Source organism: Heterocephalus glaber, unplaced genomic scaffold, assembly GCF_053883595.1.
Source record: "Heterocephalus glaber isolate CG9 unplaced genomic scaffold, H.glaber_assembly_v1.0 deba00001737, whole genome shotgun sequence".
Classification (NCBI taxonomy): domain Eukaryota; kingdom Metazoa; phylum Chordata; class Mammalia; order Rodentia; family Bathyergidae; genus Heterocephalus; species Heterocephalus glaber.
In genome coordinates this window covers 3,685,594-3,705,252 of record NW_028258445.1, presented here as the reverse complement: position 1 = coordinate 3,705,252, position 19,659 = coordinate 3,685,594, and the positions used below count along the sequence as shown (strand labels likewise).

The window sequence follows — 19,659 nt, the reverse complement described above, 5'->3', positions numbered from 1 at the left end:
AAACAAAAATTTTTTTAAAAAATTTTAAACCTCATGAATATTTACTTCATTTTATTTATTACACTGAAATTTCCAAGAAAAATAAGCTTCTTTTTGGGAGTTAAGCTTTATTCAGCAGAAGGAATTTCTAATATTTTTTTACAGTAGTACTTTTGTTTACCAGAGCTACATTCAGGTACACTAGCACCAAATTTAATGGTATTACAAATACAAGGCCAAGAATTTGGTCTTTTAAGTATAGCATTTAATGCAATCATTTTCAAATTCATTCCTACAAACCCAACAGAATCACTGAAAGGTAGCAGTGCCATCCAACAAAAAGAAGTGTGAGCCACGTACACATTTTTAAATTTACAATACCACATTTTATTTGTTTCCCCAGTACCAGGAATCGAACTCAGGACCTTGCGCTTGCCAGGCAGGCGTGGTGCTGCTGAGCTAAATCCCCAGCCGTCTATAATACCACATTTTAAAAGGAAAAAAAAAAAAAAACAGGTAAAATGAATTTTTTTTTTTTTACTTTTTAATTTTTGGTACCAGGGGATTGAACTCAGGACCTTGTGCTTGTGAGGCAGGAGGCAGCACCACTGAGCTAAATCCCTGGCCCCGGGTGAAATGAATTTTAAGAATGTATTTGACCTCAACATATACAAAATCTACTTCAACATGTTATCAATATAAAAATTATTACGGAATCGAGTCACAGTGTGTCTTCTGTTTTATGCTTGAAGAATGTCTCAATTCAGACTGGCCACATCTCAGGTGCCACGAGCCGCCTGCGGCTGGCTCACCACAGTAGAAGAGACTGGAAGCTGAGTGTAGGATCTCCCTCTGTCCATTTCCAAGCCCCATCACGATGACCAAAGAGAAAGAGGAGAACCCGAGTCTGGTAGCCGGCAGGAACATCTAAAAGGCTAGAAGCCAGGGTCCAGAGCTGTCAGCGCAACAGAGAACGTAGTCAAGCAGGAGCTGGCCCCTTCCCCACCCTCACAAACAGAACTGAGAGGACCCACTGCCGCTATTTGTCCAACTATAAGTAAGCACATTCACTGATCTTGAATGCTGTAATCATGAAAATCACATGACAAGGGAACTGAAAACTGAGGAACAGTGAAATAACAAAGAAAACTCTGGAAGCATAACATCAGCCTCACTCTGAAGAAGACAAGCATCTCACACAACTGGTCAACACTAGACCAGCTCTTTTTGAGACAGGGTCTCACTGTACAGCTCAGGCTGGCCTTGAACTCACTATGTGGCCCAGGCTGGCCTCCAACTCATGGCGATCTTCCTGCCTCAGCCTCCTGAGTGCTGGGATTACAAGTGTGCACCACCACACCAGCCTCACTGAAGCACTCCTATCTTCACCAGCCTCCCTTAGCCTAATCAATTAGTAAGTCTTGCTGATTTCTTCCCCGAGTCCCTCCAGTGGTACAAACAGGATGGGGCTTGTAAACAAACCAAAAAGGGACCTTATATTCCTGCAGTACAGAGCCTTGCACTTATGTGAGACCTGGCATGGGCCTCCCTGTACCTGCTTTCACACTTACACTGTTACAATTCCTGGCTCACATCCGGAGCTCTTGGACTCTCAGAAATGTGCATACAAAGCTGCATCCAGCGGGCACGCAAATGGTCTGTTAGCTCTCTGGTCCCTCTGACCCAAGTTTACCCTGAGATCCCCTCCCAGCTCAAGTGCGTTTCGGTGAATGGGCCCCAACAGGGCACCTCCTGCCCTCTGCCTTCGCCAGTCAGTGTCTTCACTCCTAGCCTTCTTCATGTTCCAGGGTGACTGACCGCAAGCTCTGCCCCCTGCAGCTCCTACCCCTCCACTCCTGCCCTCTGACATACATCACACACCTCCCAGTTGGCTGAGACCCCCTCTATCAAATCCACTCTGTTCAAGCCCTACCCATCCTCACTTTGATTTCACATCTCACCTGCCCCACCAGGAATGTTGCTAACCTCTAGGGGGTCAAGCTCTGCTGGGAGTGCTGCACAGTATTCCACCAGCCTGGGCGACTCCCACGTCCACAGTAGCTTCGCTCTACCAGGCACAGCAACACTGAATTAGTGAGCACAGCTCCACTGCTCTCCCCTGGTCCATCCCTGCAAACCCTGGTCAACACTTGCACCAAGTAACTAATACACGACTTCCTCCGGGCCTCTGCTCACAGACACAGTGTCTTAACATTGACTGCTGATGCGCTGGCACTGAATGCACAGCTGAGCCAATTTTACCTGACACGTTTTCTGTAAGGCGCATCTCAGCTTTCTGTAAGTAAGACAACTAGGCAGCACGCTAGGACTATGGGGGGTGCATTTTAAACAATGAAGTCGCCGGCAAAAAGCAAAAATGCAAAAAACCATGGCATTAAATGTACTGCCTAAAGGGTACTTAAAAATATACAAACTGAGGCTGGGCGTGGTGGCTCACGCCTATAGTCCCAGCACTCGGGAGGCTGAGGCAGGAGGATCAGGCTGAGGCAGGAGGATCGCCATGAGTTCAAGGCCACCCTGAACCACAGAGCGAGACCCTGTTTTAAAAAAATAAAACAGGGGATTTAGCTTCTGCCACCTTCCTCGAAAGCGGAAGGACCCGAGTTACCAACAAATAAATACATAAAACCAAAAAATCGTAGGACAGCTGAAACAAGAATGCAGGACGTCACCTTGTTCTTAACCCGAGCTGGGACTCCCACGTCTGGGCAGTCTGCACACACCCATGGCTAAGCAGGACAGTGAGTCTGACTTGGGGGACGAGGGGAGATCACAAACAGGTAAGGACCTGACTGTGCTCCATACCTGAAAGGGCTCTCGAGAAATCTGCCCCACTGCACTGTTATCCGACAAATGACTCATCGGCTGCTCTACACATGGAAGGACGTGGGGCCATGAAACAGGAGCTACTGAGGGCCCTACCCACAGTGTGGACAAGGAGGCACACACCCCATCCGCCTCTGGAAAACAGGGCCAGCAGAGACAACTGGAAAGAGAATTTCCCGTACTTTAACCACAGATGGTTGAAGCAGGCAAAATCCTTAGCATCACAAACATACCAAGATGCTAATTCTTCAAAGGATTCTCAGTGCAGAAGAACCTAACGTACATGAACACTAAAAATAAACTGAGTACACAGGGAACTCGGAGCAACACTGCCTGGGGCTGTTAGGAAAGCAAACACTCCTGCCAGAAACCCCACCTTCTCAGCTGTGGCCCCTCCGCCACCTCTCTGTCCTCACCTCTCTGCCCTCACCTCTCCATGCCAACGGGTCAGGCTTTCAGAGCGCCGAGGAACACATTCTGACCCTGATTTAGTCTGAGAAAATCATCTGCAGGTAAAGTGTAACAATGACAAGAATTTAAAACAAAAACTACGAACACAAACATAAAAATGATTTTAAAATGTGCACTTGGCATCTAACTCTCCAGACAGATAGAAAGCACCAAGTGAAGAAAAAGAACGAGAAGTGAAGAACTAACTGCCAAGGCTGCAGGCTGGGTCAGCCATGGTCCTCATTAACCCTTCGGTAAACTCTCCTTCGCCTGCCCCTTGCCGAGGCTCCACCTCCTGGCGCACCTGTGCAGGACAGCAGGGAATGACTGGCCACCCCTGGACTCTAGGGCAAGGCTGGCCCCAGGCGCTCCACATACCTGGAGCATGGACAGTATCACAGACACTTGGGATTTACGGCAGAATTTCAGTGACAGGCCCAGAAACCAGAATCTCTCTTCCCCGGTGGGGGGAAGCAGCAGAAGCGCTAATCTTCGCTAATCTTCCCCACCTGGTTCTGAAGGCCCTGTCTGATGGGAGATAAGACCCTGCATCAGAAGGTCTCCTGACCCACATCCCGGGGGAAGGAATGCTGGGGAATCTGGACAGACAGGCCTGGCAGGTGACCCCACCCAGTCTGGGAGCATTAGCTCATGCCTTGCTTCAATCATGTCTAGGCAATGAATTCTCAATACCCAAAAAGACAAGTTTCAAAGAGGGCGTGGTGGTGCATGCCTGTAATCCTAGCACTTGGGAGGCTGAGACAGGAGGATTTCTGTGAGTTCAGGGCCAGCCTGTCTCAAAAAAACAAAAAGCCAGTCATGTCTCAGAGAGCTTCTGAAGAGCTGAACACATGGAGCTTCCTGGAGACTGATGCCTCTCAAAAGGGCCCCTCGCAGCACACCCTGTCTCCCGCATCTCACCCTATGCACCTCTTTGCCTGTGTCCTTTACCATATCCTTAGCTGGGCGTGATAGGGCAACCTGTGATCCCAGCACTTGGGAGGCTGAAGCAGGAGGATCATAAATTCAAAGCCAGCCTGGGCTATGCAGTGAGTTCAAGGCCTGCCTGAACTACAGAGCAAGACTCTGTCTCAAACAAACAAAAACAAAAAGGAAAAAAAGCACTATTACTATTATAAAGGGCAGGCAGAGTACCTTAGCAGCCTACAAAAAACAAGTTAACTACAGGACAGCCATTAGTGTACTGTCACAGAAAATGAACTTCACAACACGACGTCTGCACTGCAGGAAGAGACTTCCAAGGGGGAAGGGCCGCTGCTCCTCACACACCCCCGTTTCAGAGGTTCTGAGCTTGGGGCTGGGTGGGGCAGGGAACAGGGCTGTGAGGCCCAGCTGCAGGCAGGTTCATCTTTGCTATTCCCTGGGGCCCGGAAGATCTGACGATTCCTCAGAGATAGCGGCTTTTCTCCTCCTTCCACTGCTCCCTGCACCTTAGACGGCCTCCCAGGGCCTCCTCCTGGGACAGAGCGTTACTGCCCCTGCCAGTTGTACGCCTCCCTCCCGGCCCGGCAACTGGGAGAACAGCCTCACTCGGTCAGAGCCCACGCCACGCCACGCCACGATGGCGAATCTTTCAGAGACGAGCACTTAACGCGCAAGCAGAACCCACTCATTCGCCGAAAAGCGCCGAGGCTGCGGGTAAGCCTGAACACAGGTTCTGGTCCAGAAAAAGCAACCGGTATGCCTGGCTCACGCCCGACAGGCAGGGCTGCGGCACACGCGCCACCAGCAGCCTACTCTCCTGCCGCCGGGCCGGGCTTTTCCTTCGTGACTAAAGCCGGGACGGGACGTCTAAGGTGAGGAAGCCACGGCTTCTCCGCCCGCGTGACGCACGCACAGCCGGCCGGCACCAAGGCCGAAGGCCGGGAAATGCGAGGGCTGTGCAGCGCGGCCACGGAGGCCGCCAGAGCGGATGACGCCAGGCTCGGGGGCGCCATCCCGTCCTCAGGGCGGCCGGGCCGGCAGTGGCTGGGCTGGGAGGGCGCGCGGCGGCCCTTACCTCGCACCGCGCCGGCCTGGCGGCCAGGACAAACCCAAGGGACGCAATCCCGCCGCTCCCGACATGCCACCGGAAGCTCGAGGCGCCACTCGGCGGGGCTGCGCGGGTTCCAGACCGGAAGCCGGAAGTCAGGCTTGGAGGGCCATTCCCTCCCAGAAGGACCCATCAGGTGGGAGCCAGGGACACGGAGACCGGGGGTGAGTTGCAGGAGAAGCAGCCCTTGTTTGAGGAGCCGACAAGTCCGTTTTTACTGGAATAGAGAGAATGATGGGAAGAGCAACGAGAAATGAGGCCAAGCCGGTCATGTGAATGAGGCTAGGATCTGACTTTGTGTTACATACTACCGGGGCCGGGGACTTAGCTCAGTGGTTCCACCGCCTGCCCCACAGCGGAAGGACCCAAGTTCGATCCCCGGTACCAAACAAAACAAGCTACACACTACAGATTGGGGCAGGGCGCAAATCTGTACTCCTAGCTGATGGGGGGAGAGGGGGCGAAGGCAAGAAGATCACTAGTTTGAGGCCAGCCTGGGCAATCTGGCAAGACCCTGTCTCAGAATAAAAAGGGCTGGGGATGTAGCTCAGTGCAAGGGCTCTCAATTCAATCCTCAGTAATGAATAAATAGTTAAAGCGACATATGACTATGCAAAGGTCAAACGTGGGCCAAGGCACAAGGCAGGCGCCAAAGGCCCATGCTCCAGACCATGAGGGGAGTGAGCTCTCCAGCTCCAGCGGGCAAACACACTTCCTCCCTAGAAAGTCAACACTACTGCCTTGGAAAACAAGACCCATCGTGTACAGCCTAAAATCGTGATCTCTACCAGCTGCACATCTAACCAATATTCATCCACTCTCACCACAATTCTTCAGAAAGAAAATCATAGGAAAATCTGATTTGTAGCCAGGAACAGTGGCATGAATTTACAATCCCAGCTACTTGGGAGGCTGAGTCAGGAAGATCGGAAGGAAGCTACCAGCCAGCCTGGACTACAGACTGAGACTGTGTCCCAACAGAAGACTAGAAAAGCAAAAACAACAACCAAAAGAAAAAACTCAGGCTGCGCATTTAGTTCAGTGGCACCACACCCACCTTACAAGCGCAAGGTGGTGAGTTTGATTACCGGTACCAAAAAAAACTGGTTTGTATAGTACATAATTTTTAACTTCAGCATCCTAAACTTCCAGCATGGCTTGTTTCTGGCCTTGAAACTGTTTCTAATACAATTTCGTAAGCTAAAAAAATTCTCTCTTGAGCCAAGTGTGGTGGCACATGCCTATAATCCCAGCACTTGAGAGGCTGAGGCAGGAGAATCCCTAAGAGTCTGAGGCCAGCCCGGGTTACACAGTGAGAAAGCCGCTGACTGTACTCAGGGACGGACAGGGATGTTCCAGATTTGCATAACCACAGCTACTGGAAGGTCCTCCCATCTTGATCTCTGCCTCTCCCATGAGACTACTGAAAGATGGCAGCAGTTACCTGGCATCATAGGTGCCTCTGTCCTGGATCGAAAACCAAAATCACAGATGTGGGGATTAAAAGAAACCTTAGGGCCCTGAAGTAACCAGAGACTCGGAAGATAATCTCTCTTCCACCACGCCCTGCTCCACTCACACTAAGAAATTACTTCATCTTCCTCAGCCAGGGACAAATTAAAGTCTCCTGAAGATGAAATCACAGACAATCATAAGGAGAAAGAAAACCCAATCAAAGTGGCACCACTTCTGACCCTGGCTGAACTGTCGCTATGTTTTTAGGACACAGAATGAAGATCTCATAGAATCAACAAAATTGTGGAGGGTGGCTCCTAGTGCCCCTTCCCAAAGGAAGCCTGTTCTTTAGAAAATAAAAACCACTGTTAAATCTTGTTACCTTTTGTGGACAGCCATAATTTATGGGTGAAATAAATATCTTCAAGCCCTTGTTGGTCCATTTCGTACAAAACTGATATTGACAGAAACTCAAACGGGAGCTCTGACAGCCCTCTGAAGCTACGATAGCACCTGATCTATGTACTAGTAATCAAGTTGTTGTTTTAACTCTGGCCATGAGAAACCAAAATAGGGATTCTTTTATTCATCTGACTCTCCTCTGTGATTATCATTTTCTTTTCTTTCTTTTTTTTTTTTTTTTTTGGTACCGGGGATTGAACTTGGGACCTTGAGCTTGTGAGGCAGGCAGCGGCACCACTGAGCTAAATCCCAGGACCTGTGATTACCATTTTCACAACATGAACTGCATTAGCACACAAGTATCTGGTCATGTGTGTGTGTGTGCGTGTGTGTGTACTAGAGACTGAACTTGGGGTCTTCACACTGAACTACATCTCCATCCCTTTTTTAATTTTTTATTTTTGTGATAGGGTCTCACTAATTCACTGAATCACCCAGACTGGGCTGTTAACTTCTGATCCTCCTGCTTCAGCCTCCCAGAGTGCTGGGATTATATAAGCCACCATGCCCAGGGTCATCACTTTTTTTCATGACGATAAAACAGCAAGCAGCCAGGAGAGTATTTATCTTGGAATAGAACTAGATTAGGTGCAGAGAATGAAAGGATCTACAAGCACACCTCTGGAAGAAGAAGTGTAAACAGTGGTCTTCCCAATGATGGTTCAGAAGACTGAACCTGGCATTCTAACCCTGATCTGAATGAGAATCTAGTCAGGATGGGGCAACAGCTAGAGAGAGCACCACACATTTCCCCTCAGGACAAACACCACACTAAAGAGCACAAACAGAAAGGCCTTCCAGGGTCCCTGAACAAAGGTAAATGGCAAATGGTGGCCGGCCAGGCACAGCCGGGTCAGTCTGGGTGCAGACAGCCTCTGGCCACATTCAAGACAGAACAGAAGTAGCTTCAAATATTTAACAAGAATTTAATAAAGACATGTCGGTTGAAGGGGCAACAAATCATGTACAATGTCACAAACTAATCAAAATAATCTTCCCTTCAACTGGGTATGGTGAGATCAGCCCATAATCCCAGTGCTCAGGAGGCTCAGGCAGGAAGATCCTGAGGCCAGCCCAGCCTGGCATACACAGTGAGACCCTGTCAGAAGGAAAAAAAGCATCTTGCCTTCCTATGATAAAAAGTGTATTTTTAATAGAATATGTCATAACTCTCTTGGCAGTGATCTTCAAAAATCTAAACTGGAACTATTAGACAAAACAATAAACAATCTATAGAGCACAATCCCTAAGATTAAAAAAAAAAAAAGACAATCCTGAAAAGAAAAAACAAATGTAGATAAACACAGTTACAGGTACAGATAAGTTACTCTTAATTGTTAATAGTCCAGTGCTTAAAAGTTTCACAGATGCTGGGTGTGGTCCCATATTGCTTTTGTCTCTCCTTCGTTCAGAGACAGCCTGGCAGATCTGTTCCCCTAATAAAGGCTTGTTGTGGCCTGGTCTGGTCTTGGTTTTTGGCCCTTTTACCTGACAAGTTCAAGGCCAGCCGGGACTACACCACAAAACCCTATCTCAAAATAAACAAAAAGTATATAACCATGGAAATTTCAAAGGGGCAAATTTATGTGAAAAAGAATTTTATATATACCATTCTCCCAAGTTGCTCAGGCTCAAAACCTTGAAGCTGTTGTATATATTACTCTTTGCTTCTGTTTTTTATTACCTTTGTTACTCTTCATTCTTCCTCACTTTCACATCCTGTCATACACTCCTCTGTGGGTTTCTGTACACACCTCACCCACTCCGCTCTGGACTTCACTGGGACCAGATGGAGAATTCCAGCTGTGAGGAGTTCAGGTCCCCAGAGCCTAGGCCAGAACAAGTCAGTGGCCCCCTCTCGTGCCCACAAGGCCACACTGGCATCTGTGCTGCTCATCTGGCGGCAGGAAGGGCCCTGTGAGAGCACCGTCCCTCAAGGAGGCATGGGAAGAAGGCTCTGATCTGCTAGCCTGAATGTTTAGGGCAGGGTTAGTCAAGGCCCTGCATCCCAGATTTCTAAAATGGGAAGACAAGGGTTGTCTTGTCTCTCTGAACAGACAGGTGGTAAGTAACAGATTAACAACACCGTGGAATTTGAATCTGAAGTGAAAGAGTAGAGACTTCATTATTTTATCTTCAAGGATAACTGTGCCCAGCCCTTCTACAAACAGCTCCAGGTGAATCCCTGCAGGAAACTGAGATGGCAGCCCAGGACCTTGCACACAAAGGCTGCTAAAAGTAACAGAAGCTGGGATATAGCTGAGTGGCGCGGCACATGCTAGCACACACAGGCCCTAGTTCAGTACACAGAGCATGCAGGGCGCCTGAACCCCAGTGAAGCCCTACTGTGATCTGGTGATTGGACCACAATCAACTGCTAATCTTGATATGGTTTTGAAAAGAATCTTCTTCCTAACCAGCATTAAACATGCAAGTTTAACCCCCAGCAAGTAAAACTCAAAATATTTCATGTTGCCACTGCTGCGTTAAACAAAATATTGATTTTAACGGTCCCAGCTGCAAAACCCAATCCCAGGTTGCAGTAAACTGGGAAAAGTTTTCAATGAGCAATAATCCGCCTCAGATAAACCTCACTGGCTATGATACTGCTGCTGCGCAAAGCTTCAGAGCACAGCAAACTGAAGGGCAGCAGCGACAGTCGCCAAGTGTGAGATCAACCCCAGAACAGCTGCGGCTGAAGGGAAGCAGGCTGAGCAGAGCCGACAACGTGAACAACTGCGAAGTGTGGGCCGCACCTTCTGGAATTACGCAGCCCTCCAGCCGCTCTGGCTGGAGCAGGCGGAGCTGCACACTTCCCTGGCACTCGGTCTAAACTGGCGCTCCCAGGCAATTAGAACAGTACTTAGCACCTTGTAAGATAAGATTACTGGGCAAGTTTCTTCTAGCTTCTGGGACAGCTGCTCTCCCTTCCCTTGCCTCCTCTCCCCTCTGTCTGTAAAGATATAATCGTCCTCAGTAACGGAATTAGAGCCTTCAAACACAACTCCCCCCCCCCCTTGGAGTAAGTCTGAACTTCAGGACCAGACGCAACCGGCTCTTCATAAACGTTGGTAAAATGAATTATCGTCAAGAAACTACTTCAAGGAAGAAAAAGAGCTCTTGAAACATAAAAAGGTTTGGCAAGCATGGATTGTGCCACAACTATGAAAGGGGGAGGGAGCATGCTGCTACGAGCTTGTTACCGAGCTTATTACCGTTGCTGGTCCGCGAGGAGACAGGGTCTGGGATGCGGAAGGGGTGCGCTAGGGGCACAGGCTCATTCTGCGCTGCACCGACGTCGAAGGGAGGCACGTGCGCCGAGCGGCTGCTGCACCGGGCCGCTCCACACCGCAGTGCGCCCAGGACTCCGCCCCCGGGGCAGACCAGCTGCCTGCCCTTCCCTGTAACGGCGAGCCGACCTACAGACGGTTAATACAGACGGAGTCGGGGAGCTGGAGGGAGAGAGGGACAGTACTTATACCTCCGAGAGCTATGAGGCACTGTTCACTGGCGCCGAGCTCGGCGCGGTATCACTGATACATCGCTTCTAGTCTTCAGACAACTTTGCAAGAAGGGCGATTTTATACCCATTTCACAGGGGAAAAACCTCAGATTACTCTAGTAGTGTCCTCACTATACACTGGGGACCTCTCGCTGTCTACACTTCGGGGTCACCATAATTTAAACGTGATAATGCCTGCAAGGTCCAATTAGACCCGTGTCCTTCACTTCACAGGAGCCCTTCTCTCTGAGAGGTTCATCCTTCTCCCAGGACACCTGGAAGGCTCACACTCACCTTGCTCGCTCGCTCGCGCTCTCTCTCTCTCTCTCTCTCCAGCAGAAACCCTACCTTCTCACAAAAGCCTCGCAGCCCAGCCCGCTGAGAGCCCTGCGGGCCCCTTCCTCCGAAACCCGACTTAGAGACCCGGCCCGACATTGCCTCGCACCATCCTCGGGCTTCCTCCTGTACCTTCCTTCCACAGCCAGCTGCAGGCTCCTCGGGAGGAGGCTGCACCTCGGCTTTCCTCTCGTGTCTTCCATGCTGTGAGTCTCGTCTCCAGGAGGGTCACAGGCCACGACAGAGCGGGCTGACTGGCGTGCGAACCCCCGCGTCACTGTTAAGCATTCGGGCTAAAGCAAGCTTCAGTGTTTTCCTCTATAAATTAGTATCAATTTATAATCTATAAACTAACTAATAAAAATACTTGCCCTCAATGGATAACTGTGAAATGCTGTAAGCAAAAGCTCTTGGCACGCTGCCCAGTAAATCTTCGCAAATATTAGAGGCTTCTCCCTTAAAATTTTTTTTTCGGGTACGGGGGATCGAACCCGGAACCTTGCGCTTGCGAGGCAGGCACCGGAACCACTGAGCTAAATCCCCGACATGCCTTAAAATTTTTAAGAGCTCTTTATAGCCATCTTAAAAGACTTCAGGGAAGCCATTTACATACATATCCTATAATTATGTCTTCACAAATTAAAGATCTTCACAATATGAAAATACATTCTTTAAAACTATAAATGGCTACTTGCATTATAATTTTTGAATTTTACCTTTTTTTCCCCACACAATTTTAAAATGGTAAAAGATTTTTTTAAAAAAAGCACATTTACCCACAATCATTATATCATCATAACAACCACTTTTCTCTTTTTCTCTCTAGTCCTTGGGCCATACATTTCCATATGTACTAATATATTCATAATTTACATACCAATTGATGTTGGTTTTTTAATTTAATAAACATTTTATGTTATTATAGCCTTCATAATCATTTAACCATCACATACGTCCTATGAAACTAAGATCATAATTTAGCCACTTTCCTACTGGACAACTGTTGAGATTTTTTTTTTTAATTTATATTATGATGATACTATCTGAAGAATATATGCACGAAAGTTTTTTTAATCTTTATATACTTTTTTCTTTTACTGAGTCAAAAAGTCTGAGCATTTTTATGTCTAGAGAGCACTACCAATGTGAACTACAGAAGAGCTTAACAATCTAAACAGACAGTGAACTAAACTGATGACTATCAACTACTAAGGTGACTTAGGGCCCAAGTATTTCCACTGCTGCACCGAGGTTATTCCTCTAGGGTACCCCCTCCTAGGGGATCGAACTCAGGACCTCGCACCTGCCAGGCAGGCTTGACGCCAGAGATACATCTGGCCCTCTCTCTAGGGTACTTCACATCGTCTCCACTGAACAGCTGCCATCATACGCTGCCGCTTGGGAGTCTGAACAGAAGCCGCATCTCTGGAGGGCAGCTTAGCAGAAAAAATCCTGGAATAGACTTGCACTTATACAGAAGGGTCTTCTGACTGGGCAGTTTGTCACTTCTAAGGGTAAAGCCTTAAAACACCCACCAGTAAGAGACAAGCAACAACCCGCTCTCCGGGAACCACAGTGATCCCTTCAGGGGGTGGGCCCACGATCCTGCTACACCTGCAGGTCCATCGCCTCTTGGTACCGTTACATTAGGGATGAAACTTCCAGCACATGGATGTTTGCAGGACACACCACATCGGAGCCGTGATGCTGGGCAGCACTGGATTACCACACGGCTGGACCATCCCTGTTTGGGGCCTGTTCAGCAGCTCTTCCAGGACTGCCCTGTGTCTCCACTCACCTGCTTCTCCAAGGGACTCAGCCTGTCTCCCACCACATGTTGCTGACCAGCACTGTGGGCACTTAGCCTCCTGGTGGCCTGGCGCACCCCCAACTAGCTCAGCCCCCATTCCCAGCCATCTCCTAGAGGCTTTCCTCTGCTGAAAACTCCTGGGTTTGGAAGGGTGGCTCTACATAATTTCCTGTATAGTGGCACCTCAGTTCACAAATTTAATTCGTGGTTCATGATCTGCTAGCAAATTCAGTTGTAACCAGAATTGTGGAACAAATTCTGTGGCCAGCACTGTGGAACGAATTGAGCTCATGAACTGAGGTACCACTGTACTTGCAGTTGGGAAACGAAAAACTGGCCGTTGAGAAAGCAGTCCCTAAACAGCTAGACTTTCTGTTGGGTTGTTTTTAAAGAAACAATGGAGCGCTTATGTATGTTTTATAGCCTTTTCCATAAAGAAGACCCTGGCCTTCTCCCAGAGCTAGGAGACAAGAAACAAAAATGTCAGCAACACGTTTGAAGGCTTCCAGCTCCTGTAAGTTTGCTTCCCAGGAGAAAAATAATTTTAAACATTTAAATACCCTACTTCCCGCCTTATTCTATGTTCACATTTGTACCTAAGAAGTCAATAAAATTTCATAACAATTATTTCTGCCTCAAATCCTTAAGGAATGAGGTGTGAATAGTATACAGACGTGAACAAGCATGCGTGGCACCCCTCCCATGCCTGCCTCTCTCCCATTCTCTCAGTAACTACGTACTGGACACCCAGCACGTCAGCTGCTTCTCCAGACAGATGCAGTATCTGCTCTTGGGAGCAGACAGGGAAGCCACAAATGGATATAAGAGACATAAAGTGCAGGGAAGGAAATATAAAATATGAGAGGAGCTGCTGCCTTAGCTGGGGAGGCAGAGGGCAGACAGACCCTGAGGCAGGGTGTGCGAGCTGTGGCCTGCAGGCGGCCACCCTGAGAAGACAAAGGAAACAAGGGGAGCTCACTGTTCTGCAAATGCCTGCCTGAGACGCCAGCAGGCACTGTGGCACTGCGGCAGGCACGGCTCAGACCAGCACTGCCACTGGCCCAGGCCATCCTGGGGACCTGCGTCCTCGAGTGCGATCAGCAAATGGCTGGTTCCAGCTCCTGGGCTGGTCAGGCTGGGAGGCCAGAGCTCTATCCCACGGGGAACCCGGCCAGGGCACCTCTGTGGTCAAGGGCAGTGTGGACCAGAGTTCAGTTTGCCCTGAACTCACCACAGTTCTGACCCAAAGGCCCGCTGCTCGCAGGATGAGCAAGAGAAAGGCTCAGGCCTTCCCTAAAATCCATTCTGAATGCGCTCTGGGGAGGCTGAGGCAAGAGGGTTACAAGTTTGAGGCTTGCCTGGGCAGCCTGCTGCCTTAGTGATATCCTGTCTCAAAATAAAAACTAAAAAAGGAAAAATAAAATGTCTGGCTGCATACTAAAATCACGTGGGAACTGCTGCATTAAGACAGATACAGAGAGGGCCAGGGATTTAGCTCAGTGGCACCATGCCTGCCTCACAAGTGCAAGGTCCTGAGTTCAATCCCCGGTACCAAAAAAAAGAGAGAGGTACAGAAAGCCCCAGCCAGGCCAATCCGATCGGGACCTCGGAAAGAGCAGCCTGGGCATCTGAACCTCTCTCAGTGACTCTAACCTCAGCTGGCCCTGGGAGCTACTGCTTAAGTATTATATAAGGCATTTATTCAAAGAAAGTCACAACAGCAAAATCCAATGCACACTGCAACGGCCATTTTGTGTAAGGGAAAGACAATGTTTTCTTGTATTTACATAAACTACTTTTGGAAAGAACCAAAAGAAAGTGGTGCAGTAACGGTGGCCTTTGAGAAGAGAAGTAGAGATGTGACATGATTATATCTCGGCATATTTTATACGTACTACTTGATTTTTTAACCAGCTGCATTTACAAATTAACCAGAGCAAATCATGATTTCACGTGTGGCTGCGATGTTCACAGGTCCTGCGTGGGGCCAGGGGACCCCGAGTCCACCTGTGCCCACTGGACGGGCCCAGGATTCCTGTCGTCGCCTCTGCCCTAGCAACGAGCTTATTCCATGCACCTCTCTGCAGCCGACAGGCACCGCCTGAGAAGCTCGGGGAGGAGGTTCCTGCAAGCCCATTTCCTCACGCCGTGTGGGCCACCTCTACTGACACCTTGGTCCTGCGCATGCTCTTCCTAACAAGTCGCATGTATGAATCCACCTTGAAATCCACTTTTGAAACTGTTTTACAAACAGAAAAACCTTATATAGGAAGCAGGAATGATTTCATATTTTTTTCCAAAACACTTCCAAAACAATCTCTGTAGGGTTCGGCCCACCTAGACTGTTTTCACAATGCAGTGTGCTGTATCTTAAATGTGAAAGAATTTGCTCATTTAATCTATATTTGTTTTACCGAGACACACAAAAATTCCAATAAATCTAAAAAGTATATAAAGCAGTTTTACATTATCACCACACACTTAGAATTTCTTTTTTTTTAATTCTTTTATTGGTACATTTTAGGTAGAATTTCACAGCTTCATAGATACAGTACTAGTTAAGTTAAATCAACTTTCAATGGGTCACTCAGCCATGGAATTTTATAACTGGGCCTTTTTATAATCAGGGATGTCTGAAACATCAAGAAAGGCAATTCCTTACTGAAAACATTAACATTATTAAAAAATCAAATTCTGGGGGGCCAGGGATTTAGCTCAGTGGTTCCAGTGCCTACCTAGCCTACCTAGCAAGTGAAGATCCCGAGTTAGATCCCCGGTACCGGAAAAAAAAAAAAAAAAAATCAAATTCTGGAACGCTAGAGACTCTCCAAGGATCATCAGTTTTCAAAACTCTTAAATTTGGGGCTGGGGATTTAGCTCAGTGGTTCCGCCGCCTGCCTTGCAAGCACAAGGTCCTGAGTTCAATCCCCAGTACCAAAAAAGCCCAAAAAATAAACAAACAAAAAAGCTCTTAGATTCATTCATTCACTCAACAGCTGTGTATTAAAATGCTAGCTTCTTGCCTAGCACCACACGGAGTACTACAGACACAATGGCAGGGCTGGGATTTAGAAGAACACACATATCCAGGCTCCGACATTTCATGCACATTTTCTTGTTTCATGCACACTTTCAAATGCAAGCTCTAAATTTAAAAGATGTGTGGTATCAAACTGAAAAGATATCCTTCTGTTTCTCAATCATATTTTATGAGAAAACAGTTAAGTAGGAACTAAATAATAACAAAGATACTTCTTTTCCCCCATAACCCCAAAGGTTTGTCAGTAAGATAGAAGAAAAGAAAATGTCCAATTTTCTGGCACATCAGAAAGCTTGAGTTGGCAATCTGAAGTATTTATAAGGTGCTAAAGGCAGAACTGATTAGACTAGTGATTTTGTTGCTTCTTCCTAACACATCTTAAAGCAACACCTGCTTCATCTCTTGAGGAATATGCAGGCTGACATCTAACTTGTCTTCAAGTTGTGAGAAACAGAGTTGCCATGACAACGTGTGACTCTCCTTCCTGGTGGGAATCAGACCGAAGTCCCCAAAGATGTGCTAATTCTCCCTCCAGGCCCCTTAGCTCTGGGCGTGGATTCCCCCTGCTCCGTCACCCACTCCCACTTAGCCTGTGTGGATCGGTTTTCAATTTCAATGAGATATCAGTAGATAATTGAACAGTAAGGATCATATATTTTAAGATATGTCAAAAAACTCCTCTTATTTACAACTAAAAGGCTTAGGTGTGGTCACAAAATCATATCCATAAACTAATACACACATCTCTGTCGCACTTTGCTAGGCACAAATTCTAGTTTGTACAACGTACAAGTCAGGCAAGGTCATAGGACCAAATAACTAGACAAATACTCTAAACACACAGAGAAATGAAATGAATACAGTGCAGGAGACAACAGCAAGATAATCAGGGATCCAGATGCACAGCAACACTAAAATCTTAAGTACAGAAAGGGCACTCCAGCATACTTACTTACAACATTATAGTATTAATAGCTGCATTTTCACCCGGGATTTAGCTCAGTGGTTTCCCCACCTGCTGCGCAAGCGCAAGGACCCAAGTTGAATCCCCGGTACCAAAAAAAATTAAAAAATAAAAAATAGCTGCATTTTCTTGCACTTAATATATTGCATTATTTTGGCACAAAGTCCAGCAAGAGAAAACTCCGCAGCACGGTGTCTGAGAAGGCACACTGTCCTTTTCAGAAGTCCATTATGAGCCAGCTGGACGGAACATGAGGGGAGGGCCGCCTGTCTCCTCCCAGGCCCAGCCCGCCCTCCCGTTCAAACAGCACTTACAAAAGTGCCTGTGTGGCCAGCAGTGAGTCATGCATGTTCCATTTACAGATGGGGCGGTGAAGGGAAATCACTGTTACATGCCCAGTTGGCTGGAAACGTCCATCCTGTTTCTCCTCTGTCACATAATAATCATTTTTCACAGTCCTGAGATAGAGAACGTTGGGCAGTAGCAACTCACCAACATTGCAACTCTTGGGCTCAAGGAAGAGCTTACTTTTCAGCCAAGCACATGATCTCATAGTCCAGGCCTAGCAATTCACACCAGGCAAAGGACTTGTACAATCAGTGTAAAACATGTGTTCCTTTTGCACCCACTAAGAAAAACAGTAGCTGGACAAGGAAAGCACATTGCCAGTTCCCAAACCAGATTTACCCACCCAGAGCTCACTGCAGCCAAAGCCAGTCCTCTACAACTTCCTCTGCCAAAGAAACAAGGAAAAAAGCGGCTCCCTTAGGCGACCTCAGAAGCAAACCAGAAGAAATGCAGTTTAAGCAACAGCAACCGAACCAGCCACACGGCCAGGCCACTCTGCACACTCACACTTCACAAACAACAGTAAAACACAGCAAATGCACAGCACGGAGCTCAGTTAGGGTATGAGCGTTAGCTCTGAAGCACCTCATCCAGGTCTCACACTCGAGATCCCTCAGAATCCCAAAGGTAGTGACCGTCTTCTCTAACATATCCCACCCAGAGCCAGAGCCCTGCACTCAGGGAAGACAGCAGCAGGCACACAGGCTCGTGCAGCCCAGCGCCTCGTCTGACTGGTCAAAGTGCTGCCCTCGAGCATTCCTGTAATTATTAACATCAACAACTAGCTTGACCTCCTAAGATTGGGAGTGAACTGAGATGCTTTAAACTTCACAACACGCTACGTTCAATAATACGAACTAGCAGTTACATTAGCGAAGAGGAAAAAGTCTATGAAGATTTGTTATTCAAACAAAGCTTCTCCAGCCCAGCATGGTGCCGCACACCTGTGATCCCAGCACTCAGGAGGCCGAGGCAGGAGAATCACCGAGCGTTTGAGGCCAGCCTGGGAAACACTGTGAGTTCAGGGCCAGCCTGAACCATAAAGGGAGACCCTGCCTCAAAAAACAAAAACAGGGCCGGGGATTTAGCTCAGTGGTTCGGCTGCCTGCCCTGCAAGTGCAAGGACCCAAGTTTGATTCCTGGTATCAAAAAAAACCCCAAAAAACTAACAACAAAAAACAAACCAAGCTTCTCCAACCAACATCATTCTTATCCTGCTCTCTCACAGGGTAAGCCTCTCCAAAGACTATTATTTAAATCTCACAAAAGCAATACAAATTCATTAGAGAAAAATGTAAAAACAGGAACAAATACAACTTACCAAACACAATATTCAAAAACACCAAAAACATGCCGGGGATTTAGCTTAGTGGTTCCACTGCCTGCAGAAGGCCCAAGGTCCCAAATTCCATCCCCCTCCCCCCCAAAAAAAACCCCAAAATATAATAGCTGGGTATGGTGGCACATGCCACCAGCTGCTGCTTTTTTTTTTGCTTTTTGAGGCAGGGTCTCACTTTGTATACTTCGGGCTGCTCCTGAACTCACTATGTAGCCCCTCAAACTCACAGCAATCCCCCTGCATCTGCCTCCCAAGAGGTGGGATTGCAGGCATGTACCACCACGCCTGGCCCTGTCCCAGCTTCTTGAAAGGATGAGGCAGGAAGACTGCAAATGTGAGGCCAGCGCAGGCAATTTAGAGAGATCTTGTCTCGAAATAAAAACAAACCAGGCGCAGTTTATCAATTCCTGAGTTCAATCCCTAGTACCAATAGATGAACGAACAAAGAAAACAACCAACCCACCCACCCTAAAGGAACACAACCCCCACCCTTCTTGGTCAGGATGGCTGATATGCGGATGTACAGCTTCCCTGGCCCTCTTCTGCACAAGCATAATCTCATATTCCTTCTTCAAAATGCTAAATCAGGGCCGGGGATTCAGCTCAGTGGTTCTGCTGCCTGCTCCAAGGACCTGAGTTTAATCCCCGGTACCAAAAAAAAGTTAAATCAATTTATATCTTGCTTTTACTTTTTCCATTGAAAATACTTTTTGTGGCTGTATCATTCTGTTTCACCAACTTCCCCTTTTTAAATAAGATTTTCTTCTTTTTTGGTACTGGGAATCAAACTCCAGGCTTTGTGCTTGCCAAGCAGGCACTGTGCCACTGAGCTACATCCCCAGCCCAAGATTTTATTCTTGATAATAAAGACTTCCAAATAATTCTGAAAAAACAAATACACTACATTCCTAAGATATTTCTCAGTGTCTAATCATTTCTACCCAGGTCTGCATTACTGCCTGCTGTGTGTCTTTAACGACCTGCTGAAAATTTCAAGGTCTCTGATTCAGGATTGACTGCATCAAGGTTAAAAAAAAACAAAACAAACAGAAACAGCTCTGACTCTCCTCTCTC

The 19,659-nt window shown here is 47.6% G+C and overlaps 1 protein-coding gene and 1 non-coding gene across 4 annotated transcripts in view; both read right to left on the bottom strand.

Moving 5' to 3' along the window:
• Positions 1 to 19,659, bottom strand: part of Fnip2 (folliculin interacting protein 2) — a 136,223-nt gene that overhangs the window by 112,839 nt on the left and 3,725 nt on the right. The gene's annotated exons all lie outside the window — the stretch shown is intronic.
• On the bottom strand, positions 9,737 to 9,870 carry LOC147821430 (U4 spliceosomal RNA). Its single transcript, XR_015447041.1, has one exon. It is a non-coding gene; the product is annotated as a U4 spliceosomal RNA (small nuclear RNA).